Consider the following 16,205-nt stretch of genomic DNA (forward strand, 5'->3'; position numbering starts at 1 on the left):
GAAAATGTTGGAATCAAAGATGAAATAGCAGCGCATTTGGAAAGCAGTGACAGGATCGGTCCAAGTCAGCATGGATTTACGAAAAGGAAATCATGCTTGACAAATCTTCTGGAATTTTTTGAGGATGTAACTAGTAGAGTGGACAGGGGAGAACCAGTGGATGTGGTGTATTTGAACTTTCAAAAGGCTTTTGACAAGGTCCCACACAAGAGATTGGTGTGCAAAATTAAAGCATATGGTATTGTGGGTAATGTATTGACGTGGATAGAGAACTGGTTGGCAGACAGGAAGCAGAGAGTCGGGATAAACGGGTCCTTTTCAGAATGGCAGGCAGTGACTAGTGGGGTGCTGCAGGGCTCAGTGCTGGGACCTCAGCTATTTACAGTATACATCAATGATTTAGATAAAGGAATGGAATGTAATATCTCTAAGTTTGCAGATGACACTAATCTGGGTGGCGGTGTGACTTGGACAGGTTTGGTGAGTGGGCAAATGCATGGCAGATGCAGTATAATGTGGATAAATGTGAGGTTATCTACTTTGGTGTCAAAAACACGAGGGCAGAATATTATCTGAATGGCGGCAGATTAGGAAAAGGGAAGGTGCAATGAGACCTGAGTGTCATGGTGCATCAGTCATTGAAAGTTGGCATGCAGGTACAGCAGGCGGTGAAGATGCCAAATGACATGTTGGCCTTCATAGCTAGGGGATTTGAGTATAGGAGCAGAGAGGTCTTATTGCAGTTGTACAGGGCCTCACCTGGAATATTATGTTCAGCTTTGGTCTCCTAATCTGAGGAAGGACGTTCTTGCTATTAAGGAAGTGCAGCGAATGTTCACCAGACTGATTCCCGGGATGGTAGGACTGACATATGAGGAGAGACTGGATCGACTGGGCCTGTATTCACTGGAGTTTAGAAGAATGAGAGGGTATCTCATAGAAACATATAAAATACTGACGGGACTGGACAGGTTAGATGCAGGAAGAATGTTCCCGATGTTGGGGAAGTCCAGAACCAGGCGACACAGTCTTAGGATAAGGGGTAAGCCATTTAGGACCGAGATGAGGAGAAACTTCTTCACTCAGAGTTGTTAACCTGTGGAATTCCCTAACGCAGAGAGTTGTTGATGCCAGTTCATTGGATATATTCAAGAAGGAGTTAGATATGGCCTTCCGGCTAAAGGGATCAAGGGGTATGGAGAGAAACCAGGAAAGAGTTACTGAGGTAATGATCAGCCATGAACTCATTGAATAGTGGTGCAGGCTCGAAGGGCTGAATGGTCTGCTCCTGTACCTAATTTCTATGTTTGTAAGTAGTGTGAATCTTTTGGGTAAATGTTTTGTTTCTGAACACAGACCAGAAGGCTCCAGGTGTAATACTGAGCCTGTGCTGTTAACTGATCTCAGTTGGTCAACTACAATTGGTCACGGCAACACAGATTAAGGATGGGGCAATTTAGTGGGGATCCCTTTCCTGATTGCTGTACAGGAAGTGCATGCCTGGACTCTGGGTGAGAACAGTGCCAAGAATGCTTGTGACGTCCTCTGCTGTTGGATAACCTGTGAACATTCAGAATCAAAGTTTGAGCAAGATGCTGGGGGTGACTGGAGCTTATGGAACTATACTCTTCTGAGAACACCGAAATCTTGAGGGCGGGGGATAAGAGGGAACTAGGCATTGAGGCTAATATAAATGGCTTTTAATAGCAAGCTTCGTACATTTTTCAGTTAATTAACATGTATTATATGAACACGGATATAGCTTTTGCTCTATCTCACATAATGTATTAATATCTCTAGTTCAATGTGCAGTTCAAGCCCCTGTTGCAGTAATTAATTCAAAGTGTTTAGATTTGCATAAGAAATAGGAGCAGGATTTGGCCCTATTGGCCCTTGGAGACTGCTCCACCATTCATGGCTGGTTTTCTACCTCAACTCCACCTTCCTGCACTATCCCCATATCCCTTTGTTTCCTTAGTATTGAAAAAAAATTACATCTGTCTTGAATATACTCAGCAACTGAGCATCCACAGTCCTCTGAGGTAGAGAATTCCAAAGATTCATAACCTTTTGAGTGAAGAAATTCTCCTCATCTCGGTCCTAAGTGGCTGACCCTTTATTCTGAGACTGTGACCCCTAGTTCTCGTCTCCCTAGCCTGGGGGAACATCCTCCTAACATCTACCCTGTCAACCCCCTTAAGAACTTTATATGTTCCAAGTCACTCCAGGTCTGAAGCCAAGTGGTCCTGATGGAACCCAAATTGAGCATTGGTGAGTAAGTGCTACTTAATAGTCCTGTTGATGATGCCGTCCATCACTTTTCTGATGAATGACATTAGACTGATGGGGCAGTAATTGCCCATTTTGGATTTGTTCTGCTTTTTGTGGACAGGACATACCTGGACAATTTTCCACTTTGTTGCATAGATTGTTAATGCAGTTCGGGAGTGTTTAAACTAATATGGCAGGGGGATGGGAACCTATGCAGCAAGGCGGCGAAGTAATATGGAGTCAGAAACAGATGGTAGAAAGGTAAAAAGCAATAGTGGAAGGCCGAGTAAATAAAGGCAAGAAACAAAAAAGCCACACTACATCATAATTCTAAAAGGACAAAGGGTGTTAAAAAAACAAGCCTGAAGGTTTTGTGTCTTAATGCAAGGAGTATCCGTAATAAGGTGGATGAATTAACTGTGCGAATAGATGTTAACAGACATGATGTGATTGGGAGTACAGAGACGTGGCTCCAGGATGATCAGGGCTGGGACCTCAACATCCAAGGGTATTCAACATTCAGAAAGGATAGAATAAAAGGAAAAGGAGGTGGGGTAGCATTGCTGGTTAAAGAGGAGATTAATGCAATAGTTAGGAAGGACATTAGCTTGGATGATGTGGAATCTATATAGGTAGAGCTGCAGAACACCAAAGGGCAAAAAACGTTAGTGGGAGTTGTGTACAGACCTCCAAACAGTAGTAGTGATGTTGGGGAGGACATCAAACAGGAAATTAGGGGTGCATGCAATAAAGGTGCAGCAGTCATCATGGGTGACTTTAATATACATATAGATTGGGCTAACCAAACTGGAAGCAATAGGGTGGAGGAGGATTTCCTGGAGTGCATAAGGGATGATTTTCTAGACCAATACGTCGAGGAACCAACTAGGGGGGAGGCTATCTTAGACTGGGTGTTGTGTAATGAGAGAGGATTAATTAGCAATCTCGTTGTGCGAGGCCCCTTGGGGAAGAGTGACCATAATATGGTGGAATTCTACATTAGGATGGAGAATGAATTCAGAGACCATGGTCCAGAACTTAAAGAAGGGTAACTTTGAAGGTATGAGGCGTGGATTGGCGAATGATACTTAAGGGGTTGACAGTGGATGGGCAATGGCAGACATTTAGAGACCGCATGGATGAACTACAACAATTGTACATCCCTGTCTGGCGTAAAAATAAAAAAGGGAAGGTGGCTCAACCGTGGCTATCAAGGGAAATCAGAGATAGTATTAAAGCCAAGGAAGTGGCATACAAATTGGCCAGAAATAGCAATGAACCTGGGGACTGGTAGAAATTTAGAACTCAGCAGAGGAGGACAAAGGGTTTGATTAGGGCAGGGAAAATGGAGTTCGAGAGGAAGCTTGCAGGGAATATTAAAACGGACTGCAAAAGCTTCTATAGATATGTAAAGAGAAAAAGGTTAGTAAAGACAAACGTAGGTCCCCTGCAGTCAGAATCAGGGGAAGTCATAACGGGGTACAAAGAAATGACAGACCAATTGAACAAGTACTTTGGTTCTGAGGGAAATCCTTATTAGTCGGGAAATTGTGTTGGGGAAATTGATGGGATTGAAGGCCGATAAATCCCCAGAGCCTAAATGTAGTATCTCCAAATTTGCGGATGACACTAAGTTGGGTGGCAGTGTGAGCTGCGAGGAGGATGCTATGAGGTTGCAGAGTGACTTGGATAGGTTAGGTGAGTGGGCAAATGCATGGCAGATGAAGTATAATGTGGATAAATGTGAGGTTATCCACTTTGGTGATAAAAACAGAGAGGCAGACTATTATCTGAATGGTGACAGATTAGGAAAAGGGGAGGTGCAACGAGACCTGGGTGTCATGGTACATCAGTCATTGAAGGTTGGCATGCAGGTACAGCAGGCGGTTAAGAAAGCAAATGGCATGTTGGCCTTCATAGCGAGGAGATTTGAGTACAGGGGCAGGGAGGTGTTACTACAGTTGTACAGGGCCTTGGTGAGGCCACACCTGGAGTATTGTGTACAGTTTTGGTCTCCTAACTTGAGGAAGGACATTCTTGCTATTGAGGGCGTGCAGCGAAGGTTCACCAGACTGATTCCCGGGATGGCGGGACTGACATATCAAGAAAGACTGAATCAACTGGGCTTTTATTCATTGGAGTTCAGAAGAATGAGAGGGGATCTCATAGAAACGTTTAAAATTCTGATGGGTTTAGACAGGTTAAATGCAGGAAGAATGTTCCCAATGTTGGGGAAGTCCAGAACCAGGGGACACAGTCTAAGGATAAGGGGTAAGCCATTTAGGACGGAGATGAGGAGAAACTTCTTCACCCAGAGAGTGGTGAACCTGTGGAATTCTCTACCACAGAAAGTTGTTGAGGCCAATTCACTAAATATATTCAAAAAGGAGTTGGATGTAGTCCTTACTACTCGGGGGATCAAAGGGTATGGCGCGAAAGCAGGAATGGGGTACTGAAGTTGCATGTTCAGGCATGAACTCATTGAATGGCGGTGCAAGCTCGAAGGGCCGAATGGCCTACTCCTGCACCTATTTTCTATGTTTCTATGCCAGTTTTTTAACTGTACTGGAACAGCTTGGCTAGAGGCGTGCCTAGTTATGGAGCACTCGTTCCAGTTGTCGGGGCCCATAACCTTTTCTGTACCCACTGATTCAGCCGTTTCTTGATGTCGCGTGAAGTGAATCGAATTGGCTGAAGACACACGTGCTGGGCTCCGCCATCATTGAGGATGGGGATGTTCACAGAGCCGCCTCCTCCCGTTAGTTGTTTAATTGTACATCACCATTCACAACTGGATGTGGCAGGACTGCAGAGCTTTGCTCTGATCCATTGGTTGTGAGATTGCTTATACCATATTGTTTCCATAGTTTAGCATGTCCTGTGTTGCTTCCCCAGGTTGGTACCTCATTTTCAGGTATACCTACCTAGTGCTGCTCCTGGTATGCTCTTCTGCACTCCTTATTGAACCAGGGTTGGTCCCCTGGCTTGATGGTAAAAGTATAGTGAAGGATATGCCAGGCCATGAGGTTACAGATTGTGGTGGAATACAATTCTGCTGCTGCTGATGGCCCACAGCACCTCACGGATGCCCAGTTTTGAGCTGCTAGATCTGTTCTGAATCTATCCCATTTAGCACGGTGGTAGTGTCACACAACACGATGGAGGGTGTCCTCAGTGTGAAGACGGGACTTTGTCTCCATAAGGTCTGTGCGGTGATCACTGCCACCAACACTGTCATGGACAGATGCATCTGTGTCGATAGATTGGTGAGGACGAGGGCAAGTAGATCTTTCAAGCGTGTTGGTTCTCTCACCACCTGCCACAGGCCCAGTCTGGCAGCTGTGTCCTTCAGGACTCGGCCAGCTTGGTCAGTAATGGTACTACCGAGTCACTCTTGGTGATGGACATTGAAGTCCCCCATCCAGAGTACATTCAGTGCCCTTTGGTGCTTCCAAGTGATGTTCAGCATGGAGGATACTGATTCATCAGCTGAGGGAGGGCGGTAGGTGGTAATCAGCAGGAGGTTTCCTTGTCCATGCTTGACCTGATGCCATGAGACTTCATGGGGTCCAGAGTCATTGTGAGGACTCCCAGGGCCACTCCCTCCCGACTGTACACCACTGTGCCACCACCCCTGGTGGGTCTGTCCTGCCGGTGGGACAGGACATACCCAGGGATGGTGATGGAGGAGTCTGGGACATTGGCTGAAAGGTATGATTCCATGAGTTTGACTATGTTAGGCTGTTGTGTGACTAGTTTGCAGGACAGCTCTCCCAATTTTGACACAGGTCCCCAGATGTTTGTGAGGAAAACTTTGCAGGGTCGACTGGGCTGGGTGTGTCGTTATCGTGTCCGGTGTCGAGGTCGATGTCGGGTGGTCCGTTTGGTTTTATTCTTAATATGCTTCTTTGCAGCAGTTTGGTACAATTGAGGGGCTCGCTAGGCCATGTCAGAGGCAGTTAAGTGTCAATCACATTGCTGTGGGTCTGTAGACCAGATTGGATAATGGCGGCGGATTTCGTTCCCTAAAGAACAAGTATTGGAGGCAAAAAGCAGCATCTCCTCCCCCCTCTACACTGAATTCCACTCTCACCAAATTCCCAACAATTATTATTATATTAATGTGTACTTTTATTATTTGCTGGTAATTGATTTGATATAAATCAAAATGTTTGCAGTGAAAATTGTTCAATTTGCATATATTATAAATATCGCACGTGTGTGTGTATGTGTGTGTGTATATACATACATATGAAGTACATGTATACAGCATTGCCTATAAACAAATTAATTATATATTGGATTGTCTATGGTGCAGTCCTTAGTGAATTTATTGACATCTTTTTACAGGGTAACAAAATCTTACTGTGTTTCAAGATACTCGCCCATAGAAGGTGATGCACTTTGGGAGGGCACTTAATAGGGTCGATGAACAAACGGACCTTGGCGTGCTTGTCCACAGATCCCTGAAAGTAGCAGGCCAGGTGGTTAAGAAGGCATACGGAATGCTTGCCTTTATTGGCCGAGGCATAGAATATAAGAGCAGGGAGGTTATGCTTAAATTGTATAATACTTTGGTTAGGCCACAGCTGGAGTACTGCGTGCAGTTCTGGTCGCCGTATTATAGGAAAGACGTGATTGCACTAGAGCGGGTGCAGAGGAGATTTACTAGGATGCTGTCTGGAATAAAGAGTCTTAGTTATGAGGACAGATTGGATAGGCTTGGTTTGTTCTCATTGGAACAGAGGAGGTTGAGAGGAGACCTCATCGAGGTGTACACAATATTGAGGGGCCTGGACATAGTGGATAGTAAAGGCCTATTTCCATTGGTGGATGGGTCTATTATGAGGGGGCATAGTTTTAAGGTGGTTGGTGGAAGGTTTAAAGGGGATTTGAGGGAGGGCTTCTTTACGCAGAGGATTGTGGGGATCTGGAGCTCGCTGCCTGGAAGAGTGGTGGATGCAGAAACCCTCACCACTTTTAAGAGATAGTTGGATGGGCACTTAAAGTGCAATAACCTGCAGGGTTACGGACCTAGAGCTGGTAACTGGGATTAGACTGGATGACCTTTTGTTGGACAGAGCAGATATTATGGTAAGTACTGCAGGGAATAGAATACGGCCAGGGTGATCTCCTGGACTAGTGTCGATCGCCTGGATGGGTCGGAGAGGAATTTTCCCAGATTTTTTCTCCCTAAATTGGCCTGGGTTTTTATCTGGTTTTTGCCTCTCCCAGGAGATCACATGGCTCCAGTTGGGGTGGAGTGTATAAGGGGTGTTGCAGTTGTGTGGGGCGGACTGGTTGGGCTGAGTGCTCTTTGCCTTTCCGTCATTGTTCATAGGTTTATATGTAACCTTCAGGGCTGCTGACCGAGGGCCGTGCAGCTCTTTGTCGGCCGGCGCGGACACAATGGGCTGAAATGGCCTCCTTCTGCGCTGTAAGTTTCTATGTTTCTAAGGGTTAAAATGTGAGAGCAAATCTTGAGCAGTTCATCGACATCACCTCAAAATGCAGATGAGTGACTGTGCTGAGCATACTGCTGACCCTATTGTTCCTTACAGTATATTGGCTATATCACAACAGCTTTTAAGAAGTACTCCATTCACTGTGAAACAGTTTGGGACAGCCTGAGGTTGAGAAAGGTGCTATAAAATGCAAATTATTTCTTTTATTCAAAATAGATATCTTATTTCCTGTTTACCATGTTGTGTCAGTAAAGGTATTACATAATAGGACAGTGGCAAGTGGCTGGATACTGCAATTAAATCGTGATTTAATTGGCAGCAATATTGGAATTTACATAACTGAATAATTATAGCAGAATATTATAACCTGGTATCTTATAAGACATCCTAGTTGTAAAATAAATTCTGGGCTGGCATTCCAATACAATCCTGAGGGAGGGCACCATTGTCACAAGTGCTGTCCTCCCAGAGCCAGGCTGCCTGTTCTGATCAATGGTACTGTTGCAAAAAGAGCAGGGATTCTCCTGGGGTCCTAGTCCACGATGTACCCTCCCCTTGCCCCAATCAACACCTAGCAGAAACCCTTTAACATAACCGTCCCTGTAGTTCAAAGTAATTCATTGTCTGTGAAAGTTTCTGAGGGAGATGATAAAGTGTTCAATCAATGCAAGTCTTTCTTTACCATGCGGGAGTTACAAACTGCAATTCAATCTCCAATATTTAGCGGTGTTTGCAAATTGATCAAACGTTATCACAACTTTAATTCTAAGGAACCCCCCTCCTCCCCCCATTAAATTACAGTCTTGTAATCCACTGCACAGATGCTGCTTGACCTGCCGAGATTTCCAGCAGCCTCTGTTTTTATGCTTGTAATTCACTCTGGGCTGCCCTGTCTATCTATACCTGTTCGGTACCAGTTTAAACCTATGCTCTAAAAGTAAACAAACATTGCTTAAGCAATACAAAAGAGCCACAATTGTGTTTCTGTGTTCGGGGTTTGGCAAGGAATGGTGACTGTTGGGACCCCGAGTCTCCTGCGTGTGGTTAGATTCGCCTGATCTACAGTACTTGCAGTTTAGAGCGAGAGACGATAAGGTGGTCCCTCTATGAAACTCCTCTCTGTCTTAGCTTTAATTTAAATTAATGTCCGGACGAAAAAAACAGAATGAACGGAGTAAGAAAGGCAGCAACACTTATAGAGGAAGCAACGATGTTCAGGAGCTGCTAGCGCAGGTAAGAATCGGCGACGTGTTACGTGTATGTATGTATTCATGTGTCAATTCAATCTCAAATGACCCAACATTTGTTTCAAATTCATTGTAAAGGAAACTGCAGCAGGTAACGTGACAGAAGAAAACATCGCGGACTGATTCTGAAACCATTTGAAAACGCCTCTGATAATTGCAAATATCGAAACACTTGCGGAAAAGTGCATGCTCAGATATTTGAAATTGCTGCATAGTATGGAGTGTTAAAGGGCAGACAAAACATCTACCCTAATGGGCCGGAATAATTACAAGATGTATAAAGGTGATGAATGGTTGGGGGGGAGGGGGAAAGGGAGTGTACAGAACAAGCATTATTTGCCACTGCCGAAATTCGGTGTCAGGTAGGTGTCTGCTTTGTTATAATTACAGGAGCCGATGTGTGTTTTAAAAGTTCCTAATGATAGTGTTTAGCTCACCCACTCCAGTCATCTGTCTGACTCAGAAATAGCCACAGGGCTTTCGACTAACAAAAATACCAACTATTCTCCACAACCATGAAGTTCCGAACAATCTCAGTCAGCAGGTCAAACGTTGACGCTGCAATATTTAAAAATAACTTGACACATTAAAATAGTTTGGACCGTTATTAAGTGCTGTGTAAATTAGAACTCTGATTAGAAGGCAGCGCTGCAGATTTTGAGAGCGGCATTTATTTTGTTAAGTATAAATAAGGCATTTTAAGTATAAATGATGCATTGTATAAAGTCTCGGTATCTATAATAGGGATCCACACTGTCCTGGGTGTGTATTAATCCCCTCTTACATTTCTTGAAAGGGGACATTTTAAGCTGTCCAATCAACAGACGTCGCATTCCCATCCAGCGTTCTGATGCACACGGGCAAAGAAGCATCCATTCTAGGTCGGACATCACAAAGTGCTCAGTCTGGATCACAAACAAACACAAGGTGATGTTTTTTTCAGATGAAGCTTCTACAAAATATTGTCGGATATCTCCCAACGTTCTTTCCATTATTTGCCCAGTATTTGACCACATTTTCCTAGAAGATTCGATGTTTTAATATTTTGTTCTTTTGCAGATGAAAGTGGTCAGTGAGAAGACACACAGGTAATTTGAGGTGAAGTTGGCCATGGAATCGATGTGTTTGATTTGCAAACTGCTTCTGAAACCATATCCCGCGGTATTTGGAAACATGTCAGTATATTTCAAATATTGGCGAGCTTGCTTTGCTAATAATTAAACACCATCTATTTTCCTGTTTCTACACGCAACGCCCAAATAGCAATAATCATTGTTATAAGATCAAAGAACATAATAAATTAAATCTGTCATAAGACTCTGTTCATTTTATTCCACGTGGAAAGTTAAAGATGACAGCGATTTAATAAAAGGTGGAAGGAGAAAGACTTTGAACTGTGGCTACATGCTCGATGGTTGAGAACGGAAAAGGCAGGACTTTCAGATAATGAACTCACAGATTAATAATCAAACTAGATAATTTTGGAAAAAGTACTGGAAAGTTGTGACCAGTCGTTTACAAGTGTCTAAATCTAAGGCGTGTGATTGTAATCTTGAAAGGTTTTCTATGTTTATTTAAAACATGTGTTATTGATGGGACTCTGGAACTTTCGAAATCGTTGCCATGTGAGAAAGACAAGTTCAACATCATAATTTTTAAATTATTCCCCACGCCACCTGACCTCGCATCCATCGAGGACCTGCCCCAAATTGTAGCCAGGATAGGGAGCTCAACTTTCCTGTGGAAATATCCATACATCCTGCAGTTACACCGCGCAAGGGGACACACGCACAACTCTGCCATCTGTACAGTACAAGTCCGTCTTATCAACCCACTGCCGGCCAATACAGAAATGAGTTTCGCTTGTTTGATAGAAACATGCACCTATGTAGCGTGTATAATCAAAACTGCTTCAATACTGTATTACTAGTTCATGAAATGAGGCCGTCCTCTGTATGACTGCAGCACATACTTATCACACATAAATATGCATTATATTACTATTTGGAATGTATGCTAAATAGTGTGATAGCCAACTACAGTACTGTATTACTGTGCGGAAAATACTAACATGTTGGAAGTTAAACATGCACTGTATTCCTGTAAAGAACATTGTAGGTGATGTGGCGTTTACTACATGATCATGTTAAAGTCTGTGACATTATCATGTATTGCAGCACTGTATCGAAGCACCGAATAGTACTTGTATTGTATGAAACGTGTTAAATAGTGCGCGCAATCAACATGCACTGAAGCAACCAGTAGCATATCTTAGTGTGTGACATTTACTAGTACGGTAATATACAGGATACGCATGAAGCATTTCACAGACCTGTACTCAAGTAACATAAAGAACATATTAAAGTGTGCGACACCGGGGATTGCAGCGCTGTTTGGGACATATGTTAAATAGCGTGTGATATAGTCCGTGGGACATGTGTGATATAGTCTGTGGGACATGTGTGATATAGCCCGTGGAACATGCGTGTGATCTAGTCCGTGGAACATGTGTGATCTAGCCCATGGAACATGTGTGAACATGGCGTGTGTGTGTCATAAACAACCCGAGACAAGTACAGATACTAGAACAGTATCATTAGTCATAGCAGAACTGTTGAGGTCAGTTTTAGATGTAACACAAGGACAGGTGATAAATTCGAGATGTTAATAGTTTTAGAACTGCTGCGAATCGCGCGTATTTAAGAACTTATTTTTTAATCACGTTATACTGAAGCACATTATAACAGAAACGTGCTGAAATTAATCAGCATGCATGAATATATGAAAATATGTAATATCTGTGTAAGTGTTTCTATTATAGTAAGTAACTTCATTTAATTCAAAATATCCGCAGTATATTACTAAAGGATTGGATGCGCAGTCTATTTTTAAATTAGTTCTGAAATTATATCACAAACTGCGCAAAATAAATGTAAACCCCATCCTGTTTATTTTAGCTCACATTTGTACGGAAACTCTTGGCTTGACTCTGGCTGATACAAAGGTAATGACAGTATATTGCTCCGTGCACAAGATGGGTTTAAGGGCATATTGTGAAATAAACCCAAAGTTAGCAAGATCCATTTTTGTTCCTGTTAACATCCGTGTGCATGTATTCGGCTTCAGTGTGATCAGGTTTGTATCCCACTCATCCCTTTGCCTGGAAATAATTAAAGCTACGAGACAGCAGATTAATTTCACATAACGAGCCTCCTTAAAAATGAAAATGTCAGCTCTCAACGATTTCTTTTAAATCATAACCCGTGTGTAAATTTCTGAAATTAACCATGTAATTACGATGTCTATCAACTTTACCCTGTGAGGTTGCTGGAGCTTTGAGTCTCTGTTCAATCTTCCATTCTTTTCATGAATAGGCATTCTGAAATTAAAAACTGCTCTTCATTACACACGACCTGCTATAATAGAGTTTTTATCATATTTGCTCTATTAAAACTTTGTACTTTGTAATTATCCATACGCAAGCTGCATCAGGCAGGCGTTTGCCAAAAATATGAAATTGAAGTCATAGGTGCGTTAGAGCTGGATGATTTACACAATTTATTTAGGGCACTGCTTTGCCAGTTACCATCAGATTAAATGGTTACTTACTTGCAAATAGCCCCCAGGGAGTTGAATTGCTCGGAAGAAAACAGATTAAAGTTTGCATTCAAACAGAAATTGAATTCAAAGGTAATCAATAGCATAATGGGGCAGTAAGTGCAGCCTGCTGACTGAAATGAAATTACCATATTTTTAATCTTAATTTTCCACTCTGTTTATCTGACACTGTCGATGCGAAATACAAACAGATAATGACATAGTGTGTTATTGACACTGCTGTCGTCTCTGGAGTGAGGGTTTCAATGATTAAATTGCCGGGATCTTTGATTACTTTGTGCTGGGGGCTGACGATGGTCGGAGTGTGGGAGGGACAACAACCTGGCAACACAGACCCAGGGCTTCCGCGTGGTCCCGCCGCACACCGCCGCCACTTCATTCTTTGGGTTTTACCACAACTACACAATAGCTGCAATTCAGTTACAGCTCAGCACAATGTCATTTTAATACTATATCATTATTTTTGATGTAGCTTCATTTCGCACATCAAAAGCGCAAACATAGTTTTATAGCTACAGTTTATAGACATTACTGTACAACAACAACCTGTATTTATATAGCGCGTTTAACGTAGTGAAACGTCCCAAGGGGCTTCACAGGAGTATTTTTCATAATTTGTAACTACTGTTCTATTACTCTACCGAAAAGAAAGACTTCAGTTTATATAGTGCCTTTATATGACCACCGGACGTCCCAAAGCACTTTACAGCCAATGAAGTACTTTAGGAGTGTAGTCACTGTTGTAATGTGGGAAACGCGGCAGCAATTTGTGCACAGCAAGCTCCCACACACAGCGATGTGATAATGACCAGATAATCTGTTTTTGTGATGTTGATTGAGGGATAATTATTGGCCAGGTCATTGGGGATAACGCCTCTGCTCTTCTTTGAAATAGTGCTCTGGGACCTGAGAGGTCAGGGGGCCTCGGCTTAACGTCTCATCCGAAAGGCGGCCCCTCCGACAGTGCAGCACTCCCTCAGCACTGCACTGGAGTGTCAGCTTAGATTTTTGTGCTCAATCCCTGGAGTGGGACTTGAAACCACAACCTCCTGACTCAGAGGCAAGTGTGCTGACCTTACCTTACCTTTAAGCTATGGCCTCACTTTTATTCTATTTGTGATGTTAAAAGGTGGCGTCGGATGATTTGACCACAACAAAGCACCCGTTTGCTTCTCTCATTTCTAAATGCCGACTCATTTTCACACTTTTCTTCTTTTTGGTATAATTTAACAAATCGCAGCATTTCTTGTGTAGTTGGAACATATATAAATATAGCTAAAACATGTATTACAAATGAAAAGCAGACTGGGTGTAAGTGGTGTGCGGTGCTAAGCTGCCACAATGGGCACAAGCTGTCTCCCACCCTCTCTCTAAACGCACGGCCCAGAAAGGACAGCAGTTCCTTTTTCTGCTTAAATCCCGGCATGCTTCATCAGCTGTGAAAAGTAGCAACCAAACCAAGCAATAAGTGAAATCTTTCACAAAACCTTTTGCCACCTTCCGGGATCTGGCTTTTTATTTTTCAAAAACGAACTGGATGCTGAAACTTTCTGTGTGCTATTTAAAGGGCAATACCCTCTGTCCCGTGGTTCACACATTAAATATACAATGGAAAGCGACGTTAATGTCATGTAAAGGTGCTAAAGCGATCAGAGCAGAGTGCTGCCGCTCCCAACTTACACCGAGTCTCCCAGCAGACCAGTTCTGAGCACAGCGCCACTAAATGCTTCCCCATTGCATGATTGCTCTAACTTTCTGTTCTGTTTTCTCTCTCTCTAATCCTAAAACCCACAGGATAGATGGCAATGCTACAATGCTGTTGCTGGATGGTTACTGTCAGCCCGCTTCCTGTTCATTAAGCCTCCTTTCATCTCCCAACAATGCCTTTGCTTTGCTGCAATACCGAGTCGACGCCCATCTCTTCAATCGCATATGAATACCATTAAATAGTGTTTATGCTGGCCATTGTAGTCTTTTGTACCCTTCGTCTAGTGCCCGGAGAAAGGCCTGCTTTTGTAGTCTGGGATTTAGGCTACCTTCTCATACAGCCTGGGTGCGGACATGTAGAATGTCAGAAATGAAAACAAGTCTGAAAACACTAAGCTGTTGCACTGCGAGGTATTCTGTTTCCGATAGACATTGATGGAGCAGTGTGAAGAATTTAGAGTGGTTGCATTACCCGTCCCGAATTCTCTCCATATTGACAACACATCTGCATAAAAAGAGCAAAAGGCAAAAGAAAGACTAAAGTTGCTGCAGATCTTAAACACAAGCAGAAAATGCTGCAAACACTCAGCAGGTCAGTCAGCATCTGTGGAGGCAAGTCAAGCTTTCAGGAGGGGGCCCTTTTCACAAAGGTCATAAAATGCATTAGGTTTCCTGAACCTCCTTTGTGATGGTTTTTGTTATTGTGAGAGAGGCTTTAGTTACCCTGGCAGTCATTTTAAACAAGAGCACAGTTCTTGTGTGGAACAGTTCAGACTTTTCAGTAGATTGGTGGGGTAGGTGCGTCAGCAATGACGTAACAGTGGACTACTCATTCACGATCAACACATAGAAAGGACCTCATCATAAGCAGTCCCTCGTATCGAGGATGACTTGCTTCCATGCCAAAAAGGGATGAGTTCCCAGATGTTTCAGATCCCGAACTACATGTTGAAGGGTGGAAGATGCCTGTGCGTGGATTTTTTTAACATGGGGTGACCGTTGCACACCAGCCACCACACGGGCTTGACAGAGCTAGGTCTTGGTCCAGTGGCAAGGGTTAACCAAGACGACTGGAGACCAGCTCTGCTGCACGGACCTAGTGTGCACACATATCGCAGTGTGGGCTGGTCCGTGCTGCCCCAGGGCCCTCGCCTCTCCTGGGCCCCGATCACATCCCTCTACAGTCTCTCGCCGCTCCCTCGCCCCGACCTCGCCGCTCCTGCTGTACCTGCTCACACTCCAATCACCAACCTGGACCTTGATGACGTCACTATTCGCTGCCGCCACCCTCCTGCACCAGCTCTCACTGTACCTTGCCATGGTATGCTGCCACACTGCCCATGGTCGCTGCTCACCGCTCCGGTTATGGCCCCGACCTGCCGCTGATGGTCAACCCATTGGTGATAGGATAGTTGTATCAGCTCAGCACAGTTGGAATACTTTTGCTTCAAAGTCAGCAGGTTCAAGTCCATTTCTAGGATTTAAGCTCATAGTCTGGAATCATACACCAGTACAGTACTGTGTCTAAAAGCATTTCAAATTAATTAATTGAATCTGAAGTAGTAAGAGATACCTTTTTTAGAAGGGCTAGACTTTTGGCACATCATTACCCATTTAGTGCCCATACAAGAGGTGAGATTCAGGCTATCGCCCATGTTTGCTGAAAAGTGGAAACTAGTGCCTGATTATAGCCCATTTATCGCCGGCCCAACTTTCGGCACTGCTGAATGAGCTGCATCGCCCAGCCTACTTTTAAAAAAAGCATGCCGTCATCCTCGTGTAAGGCCGAGAATAGTGCTCATAATGGAAACCTGCGGCCGATTATGGCCCAGATTATCGCCGAGCGCTACTTTCGGCATTTCGCCCAAAAATACACTGAAGAGAAGCTGCAACAACT

The sequence above is a fragment of the Pristiophorus japonicus genome, chromosome 10 (assembly GCF_044704955.1).
Source record: "Pristiophorus japonicus isolate sPriJap1 chromosome 10, sPriJap1.hap1, whole genome shotgun sequence".
Lineage (NCBI taxonomy): Eukaryota > Metazoa > Chordata > Chondrichthyes > Pristiophoridae > Pristiophorus > Pristiophorus japonicus.